The 8878-nt window shown below is 40.1% G+C and overlaps 1 protein-coding gene across 1 annotated transcript in view; it reads right to left on the reverse strand.

Annotated features, from left to right (window-relative positions):
• LOC134535814 (transmembrane protein 229B-like) overlaps nucleotides 1-6894 on the reverse strand; it is a 33204-nt gene extending 26310 nt beyond the window's left edge. Inside the window, exon 1 of the mRNA XM_063375104.1 lies at nucleotides 6760-6894. The gene's annotated coding sequence lies outside the window, so the exon portion shown is untranslated. The remainder of the gene's footprint in view (nucleotides 1-6759) is intronic.
• Between the last annotated feature and the right edge of the window lie 1984 nt (nucleotides 6895-8878).

Consider the following 8878-nt stretch of genomic DNA (forward strand, 5'->3'; position numbering starts at 1 on the left):
GCTTGAAGCACGCAAGAGGTGGCGTGGTTGTTGCAGAAACAAGTGCCTGCGCTGTGTGCGAACCTCTACCGACACTTGGTTCCATGAGACCGTCTGGCAGGCGGTGTCGGTGAGCAGCTCTTTCAATAACTAACACTTGAGCGACTCTTTACACCCATTATATTAACACAAGAGGGTTTATGCACATTAGCAGTAACAGGGCATATTATATAAAAAAATAAGTAATTGACATCTCTTAACTCTTTGAATTTAAACTTGGGCCCATGCGCTAAATAAGTTTCGTTGCTAGCCAACCCTTTTTGTTCGTGCTAATGAGAATTACAAGACAAGTAATTAAAATAATATAATGTGTATATGTAGAAGTATATATTATTTATTCTCACTAACTCACAATTAGGTAATAGCAGGATATAATTTCGGTGCAGGGCTCGACGTTTCGCACAACCTAAAGGCGCCTAATGAAATGTACTGTGGGGCATCAGTTAAGCCGAAGCTATACATTAGTGATAGCACACAGACAGCATGCAAACAGCACATTTACACACGAATAGCACATAAGTCGAAGCTAAATTAACAAACAACAAAGCTGTTATAAAAATTTCAACTTTTTACTTCCCTCTTTTACTGCATCCGAAATTTTCGTTTAATACAACCGAATGTATATGAATCAGCCGTTCACCTAAATGTGCAAGATTTTTATCACTCAATTATATTTTTATTGACTAGATATGATTAACTACAAAGTATTGCCTAGAAAATAATTGACATAAGTTTAACATTTTACCATTGAAATGTCTATACCAAAATTTTTAGTTACTCAATTTCGCTGTCGAAGTGTATGCTGATTGGCCACGAACAGAATTGTCGCACAGCACCGGGAACAAATAGGAGTTTTCCAACTCTCTGCTGTGCTGTGCCCCGTGGTAGAAGCTGCTGTCTGCTCGTGTACATCCCAGTTCCATGCGACTGTGCTATGCACGTGCTGTGCTCCGTAGTAGTAGCTGCTGTCCGTGTACATTCCAATTCCATGCGATTGTGTTATGCAAGTGGCTTGTGGATGGTTCCCGGAGTTAAACGGTAGAGTTTGAAACCGTGCAACTGCAGATACTCTTCGTTATCATTACTATACTTATCTATGCATGATTTGTTTTATAATAATGGTGATATAACTGATCTTCGACTGTTCATCATGTATCATTGGCGATTGTCTCGTCGAAATAAGCAGTTATAAAAAGCGTTTCTTCTGATTTTGGGATTTACCTAAACAAACCCCGCTCTTTTGCTTGTATAACTTAACATAATGTCTCCTTGATGTCACGCATATCATCACGGATCAGAGCGGCCTGGCCTCGCTACCCTCCCCTCTCCCCGCGCACCATCTTTCCGGTGAGCTTGTCATCGACTCTAAGCCGTCTCTCTGGAGGGTTCTGCGGGCTCCCGGAGGCCACCGCGCCGCGCGGAGTGGCGTGAATAGCACGCCACTGTTCTGGGAGCTTCGGGCGTCGGGCGTGACACATCTAATATAGTTTTGCACCATTCTATTAGATGCTCGATCCAATTATTTTAGCAAACGAATGATCTGAGGATCATTCCTATAAACGTAGCGCCAACACATACTGCCGCTAAAGTCAATTGTAACACGGCGAGCAAATGTTTAATGAAATTGCCACAAGATAGTAGCACATAGAGTCCTTGCCTCATATTTTGAATTTTAATAACGACTGAAAACACATACTAACATTTAAAGGTTAATGCAAAACGAAGAAATTGGAAATATTAATAGGTCTGACTAAAATAAAGCTTATATTTATATGAAAAGTCATCATGAAGAAATAAAATATTTAAGCATTAAACTAAAAAAAAAATTGGTTGTCTGTAAAGTCGGTTTACGGACGATAGTTTAACGTGACAACGTCATAACAAAACATTGATGAAATGATTGATCTAGAAGAAAAGGAAATATCATATTTGGCCTGAGACTGAGCCGTAATACGTTTTTGCAACCAAACCAGTTAGGCGTTAAAAATATTATATTCTTTGAGGAAGAATTTTTTTAAAAATTTTTTCTATCTTTTGTATGATAAAATCTACCTCTGCATACTTTTATGAATAAAATTGAATCATTTTTATTGAATTATCACTAATTTTGTATGAATTGCAAAGAGTGAAATGAAATGTACAATTAAATTAATAAATTAAATTTTATTTGCATTCATTAATTCAAATATATTTATTACTTTTGAAATGTTGCGTGCGTCGTATTTATTTTTACAAGTACAAAAAAAATTTTTGCAGTTGCCGGAATTAGAGCCGACAACCTTTGGATGGAAGTTAGTGACGCTAACCCCCGACCACGAGGCCATACTTCAAAATGTAATAGTTCAAGATATTACCTATATACTTATATATAAAAATTTTGTTCACGGTAGGGGAATAATATTATTTCGTTTTTATAACACGATTTTAAAACAAATACGCATCCCAAATACACCAAACTTATTTATAATGTGTTACAATATTTTTTAAAACATTGTGCAAAAGATCCCGTATGTAATTTGAATTATTATGTGTAACTGTAAAACACCATTGTTGGTTCAAAACGTATTTGAATATTCAACATTACTTTTAAATAACCGTACCGATTGTGCTGAAAATCGGTGGAAGATCGTTAAATTACATAATATTAATAATTCAAACGACGAAAATATGATTGAAAAGTCAAATCGATGGTTGTTCCAATCGAGTGGAAGAGAGATGCCACGCATGCGTACAATGAGAAAACAGGACACATCCGTAGTGGGACATCCGTAGTGGGACACTTTTTCGTGCGTGCAGCCGGCGTTCATCGATTTAATAGACGTCACGTCAATAACAATAATTTCAACTATTCGTGAGAAGAGACTGTAACATTAGATAAGAAAAAAATTTAAATTATGTATTATATATAATCTGATATTTCCTAAATCGTACTGTAATATTCACGTCTGCTTAAGTTGACCTGCATAAAGTCCGCGAGAATGCCGGATATGTCTGTTCCCGCAGTGTCGACCCGAGCCGTCAAGAGAGTCTGTTCACGTCGAAGCTGCCAGTGATCGCTCAGCGCTGACGACACGACGGTGGTCGGGCGATGATCACACCAGCTCGCGACTCGAGATCGCGCCCGAGCTGCGACGGTGCAACTGGTCCTTCCAGAAGGACGGCCGATGGGTATGAACCCCCGAGCAAGTGCAGTGAAGGAGGTGAGTGACCCTTGAGGCCGGTCCACACGCAACGTTTTCAGCAACGATTTACTTACGCAGGTCACATCGTTGTAGACAAGACGTAGCGTGTAGACAGGAAAACTGCGCAGTTTTGTGAACTGCACGGAGACGGAACACGGAGAAGGAAAACTGTGGCCAAGATCATTTATGTCCGCGCAGTTTAGTCGACCTGCACAGACTTGCCGCAGCGTGTGGAAACTTCCTCCGTCTTCTCCGTACACGGGGCTCAGTTCTCCCTCGGTATTGGTGCCGGAACAGTGTAATATGTTCAACGATGACCGATTTGCGACAGTGTTCACGTGAATTTCTAACAGAGTTCATTGGTCTGTACAAGTCCTAACCGTGTTTGTGGCGGGTCAAATCAAAAGAATATAGCGATAGGGACAAAAAAAAAAAGGTACGTAAGCGTATGAATCACTTGTGCAAAAATACAAAGAGGTTGACATCGTGGCTAACAGAGATAAAATCACAAAAAAAAAAAAAAAAAAAAAACAATTCTTTGAGGAAGGTATACCGGAAAGAATTTGCCAAAGTAAGGAATTCTCGCAAATTATAGGATAAAACTTGGCTGCAAACTGTGTTGTGTGGACACGGCTAAACTTTAGCCTTTTGTTTGCACAGTTTTACCTTCGCAGTCAAATCTGTGTACAAAACGCTGCATGTGGACCGACCTTTGGAGAGTGAACTCGGGCGAGGACGGGCACACCGGGATTGTGTGAGTGGCGTGAGGCTGTGTCTGGACAGAGGTGCGAGGTAAGAGGCGAGCAGTAGATAGAGCCACTGTCGAGCCGAGCTCCAGTGGGGGGAGTGAACTGTGGACTGGACCAAATATCGATTAATTTTTGAACAGACGTTTTGAGTGCTGTAGTCTGGTTAAGAGTGCCGATATTGGTAACAAATAAAACTGTGTTTAATTAATTGGTATATTCTTTACGAACCTATTCTCCCACTCGTAAGCATATTAAGTACAGCTGAAGAACTTTCAAAGTTTTCCGCTTTGGATCCCGGACTTGGAACATGCTTCAACAATTCATGCCCTCGACAGCGCGCAACTGCATGCATCACGACACACACACACGACCAGTCCGCGCTGTCAGTGCAGACTCATCAGTCGGATCTGAGCAGTCGAAGCAAGGACGGCGGACTGATCAGTTGGAACTGATGGACTGACGAACTGATGGCTTCCCATCAGATCATACTGTGGGCTCGAGAGCACTCAGTCCGAACTGCCGTGTGTGGTAACAGCGTCTCGCCAGTCCAAACTGTCAGTCCATCAGCTGAGTGCCGTGGCAGACATCTTTGTTTATACGCCTTGTTTACTTGCTATTTTATTTTCCCCTTTTAGAACTAAAAGTGCAACTGCCATTGCAACATCCAAAGATTCTTCCATATTCTAGGATGAAACGATATATCCAACAGCAACAGCAACCACGAGCCTGGTCGTGTGTGGGGAATGCTGCAGTTCAGTTCAAACTGTCAGTTCGGACTGAGCAGTCTGAATTGGGAGCTGGACTGACAGTGTGTTGGGGGAAGGGGGGCGGGCCTTAATAGTTCTATTGGAAAATGAGTCTAGTTACTTTACTGCAGTGGGCCACATTGGTTGCCGACCTCAGAAGCTTAGTTGCATGCACGCCGGCTTTCGACGCAAGGGGTTCTGGGTTCGAGTCCCTGGAAAGTCACGAGTGTGGATTTGCATCGTCTAAATTGGTCGAAAAATATCAATAGCAACGAAACTCTCAAAAAAACTCTCAAAACATACGTGAGAGTCATTTAATACCCGCCAGAGATGCGTAAACATATAACCTCGGTAACGAGCAAATTAATGTGTTCTCATGTTACAAACACACTTATAATGCGCAACTCACACACTTAGTTTAACGCAGAATTTTTTCAAATAATGCCGAGCGTGATAAATATAAGAAAAATTGGGTTTTAAAACAACATTTCTTGACGCGAATCACACAGTTTCCGCACCGGCCGCTAGAATTCGCTGCCGGAGCAGCTACGTCAGCTATTCAATTATTTGATGAGCAGACCGAAATTTTAAAAAAGTATAATGAAACAGCTCAGATGAAAGCGAAAAATACTTGAAATAATTACTAAAACTTATGTTATGACATTATTTTCAACAATTAATTAATTTTTAAAATACTCTCCATCGTGTTAAAAATTAATACAGTTAATATTTTAAATTTTCCTTCGACTTTGTGAACTTTGGTACTTTCCATCTGCCAAAGATTGCAGCACCGTGGTTACTTCCGCCCCGTTCACGAAATTGCTCCTGCCAGTCCATACACAGAGAGATAAGATGTTTCAAATCAAAAAAGAAGAGAGAAAGAGAGAATAACAGTGGTCAAATCTCTCGATCTCCATCAAGACGTCCCGGGTTCGAGTGCCGGCGGGGTTTCTCCCCATTATTTCAGTTGATGCTCCTTTATCATGTCGTAATCCCTTATCATCTCTAATGACGCGATTCCCTGTTTTTTTTTTCTTTTCAGATTTTCTAAAAGTCCTGACCAATTCAGGTTGTCCCTCAAAATGGACACGAAGGGTCACACGGCTCCTCCCACTTGTTCAGAAGAGCACTGATTCACTCGTTCGGTAACACGTTAAACTAAATTAATTCATAATTATTTGTCAATTTACAAACTAATCTGCCATGGAGTAAGACATTGTAAGGATATGGAATATTCTGTGAAAAAGTGGAAGTCACTTTGTTTACTTCATGATAACCTCATTGTAACAACAAAATAGCATCTAGGAAATGGTGTCTGACTACGTATGACGATAGTTAAAGGTTATGAGTTATAATCTCCATCAAAAAGTCACTTCCAACAAAATTACACAATGCAAACAACACTTCACCCCGTAAAAACATCGCGTAGACCATCACCTGGACAAAAAAAGAGGCAACACACACTGTCCATGTGTTAATGCATGCGTGGTCCTGTAACCTACGATGTGTGTTTATAGTTGTGATTAGTTATTAATTGTGTGTTTTTAAGTCATGACATTTTTTGGTTTGGTATTTTGTGTTGTTGAGTTATGTACTTGAAAGTAAAGTGTTTCTAAGTTATGTGATTTTGTCTTTGTGTGTTTTGTCAGTTTCGTGTTTCTAGCTTCTGTCAGCTTTACGCTATGCGTTTCTAAGTTTTGTGGTGTGTAACTGAGTGTTGTTGAGTTATGTTCTTAAAAGTAAAGTGTTTATTTCTGAGTTGCGTGATTTTGAAAATGAGTGTTTTGACAGTTTCGTGTTTCTAGCTTCTGTCAGCTTTACGCTATGCGTTCCTAAGCTGTGTGGTGTGGAACTGAGTGTTGCTGAGTTATGTACTTAAAAGTAAAGTATTTCTAAGTTACGTTATTTTGACGGCGCGTGTTTTGTCAGTTTTGTGTTTCTAGCTTCTGTCAGCTTTACGCTATGCGTTCCTAAGTAGTGTGGTTTGGCATATAGACTTCTAACTGTAGTGTTTCCAAGTGAGGCGACAGGTGTCCCACTGACCTGGACTCCGGAGGCAGGGAGACCGGCTGTCCGGGTCGCTGCCTGCGCTGGCCGGGAACTGACTGTCGGGCCGTCGACGGCCGACCTTGGCGGAGCGCGATAATGAGCGGTGGTGGGGGAGCCGCGACCTGCCCCCCCCCCCCTCAGGTCCCTCGCAATGTTCTGGCGCTCACAGCGCAGCACATGTGTGCTTCCACCCACGGGGCGCCGTCCGTACCGAGGCGACATAACACATGCCACATATAGCAAGCCAGGTTCATGACAGCGGGCGATAAATCGGCGAGACCTGGGCGGTGACAATGCGCCGGGAACACAAACTCCCACTACTTTTAGTTGCAAATATGAGCTCAAGTGAGGAAGACGTTTGTTAGAGGCTTATTGGTTCAGGCGTAGAATGAGAAGAAAAAAAGAAAAGACTGAGTACATCCTTACAATCTTACCAACGTGCACCATAGCTCGGCTGTTGTTTCTAGAGAGCTGTCTCAAACTTGAATCAAAATTCAGGGAGTTTTGCCGAATGAATCCCGAAACTTTTCATTTTCTGAAAAAGCATAGTGTCACGAACCCTTGAAAAATTAGATTCACACTTCAGGAAGGCTGTTTTTTCTGTATTAAAAAACTTCTGATTACTGTAAGGTAAGCAGATATGAATATAAACAGCTGTATTAATAAAATGTAGCAGTTTTATTTTTATTATTTTTTTTACAAATTGTACCAATCAGTTCCACTTTCTTGCGGCAGTGAGGCAATATTGCTCATGGGAGACTGAGTTTGTAATGTTTCATGATAGGATGAGGAACTTAATACAGAAGGGCTTGAAGCAACTGAAATACCGGATTTCGCATTCTCTTGTACGTCCTCCTCTAACAACTAATGTAAGAGATTTTTTTTTTTTTTTTTTTTTTTTTTTTTTTTTTTTTTTTTTTTGTATTTTGAAAGTCTTCTTACGACGAACGCTAAGATTTTTCAGATCAGGTAAAAGAGAAAGATAGAAATGCTTTCCAGCATCTTGGTCACTTTTATTACGTTTATTTTTTTAATTTTTATCCATTATATAAAAGCATAGTTGACTTGGTCTTTTCAATTCCGTTATTTATATGTTTGACTTGAGCTTTTACTAGCGGGTTTTTCGATAAATTGCATGAAAGAAGCTTCATCAGGCATTTCCTTTTCAACAAATATCTCACTTCCGTCATTTTGATTAGTATTGGACTCCTCTACTGCAGTATTTTCAACGTGAAGGTTGCCGGACGTATGTCTTCCTTTCAAATATGGTTGCAGATAAGCTAAACGCTCAGTCAAATAACTTTTCTTTGAATTCTGGCTAGCTCTAGACTTTAGTGTTTTCAGCGATCGCACATTTGCTGTTCTTCCATCGCTTTCGACAGTTCTTTTCTGAAACAAAATTTAAAAAGTAGACATCAATAGGGTTTTTTGAAAAACGTTCTTTATTAAAATGAAAACACATGTATTCCACAACAATTTACGATTTAAAACCCTGAATTTATTTAACGTATTATTTTTTTCAGGTATTTAGTCACTGAAACCAGTTTTCAAAATCTTTCCTTGCAATTTTACAGAGGTAAATCAACTATCAGTTACATTGCTCATTCGACTTGTGCTGCTAAATGGTCCCACTTAGGACAACCGCTGTGTATGCCACAACTAACGGAGGAAACTTGGAGGAAAATATCAAAACGTTATGAGTTATGGAATTTACCTTACTGTATTGGTTCTCGTGACGGCAAAAATTTCCGCATTCAGTGTTTCTTTTACAGGGTCTACAGATTATAATTATAAATGTTTATTTTCAAAACTTATAATAAGTTTGTATGACACAGATGTAATGTTCACCGCAATAGATGTTGTAGACTATGGACGTAATAGTGACGGTGCTGTGTTCACAAATCTACAATCGGCAAATTATTGCAGGATAATAAATTGAAAATACTAGAAGCAACTCCCTTGCTAGGCCAGTTTACGTTCTACTTTGTGGCAGACAAAGCATTCCCTCTCCAGAATAATACAATGCGGTCATTTCCAACAAGAGTATTAAATAATGCCAGAATATTCGACTTTCAAGAGGCAGAAAAAGTGTGGAATGCAGATTTGGAATGCT

The sequence above is a fragment of the Bacillus rossius genome, chromosome 10 (genome assembly GCF_032445375.1).
Source record: "Bacillus rossius redtenbacheri isolate Brsri chromosome 10, Brsri_v3, whole genome shotgun sequence".
Lineage (NCBI taxonomy): Eukaryota > Metazoa > Arthropoda > Insecta > Phasmatodea > Bacillidae > Bacillus > Bacillus rossius.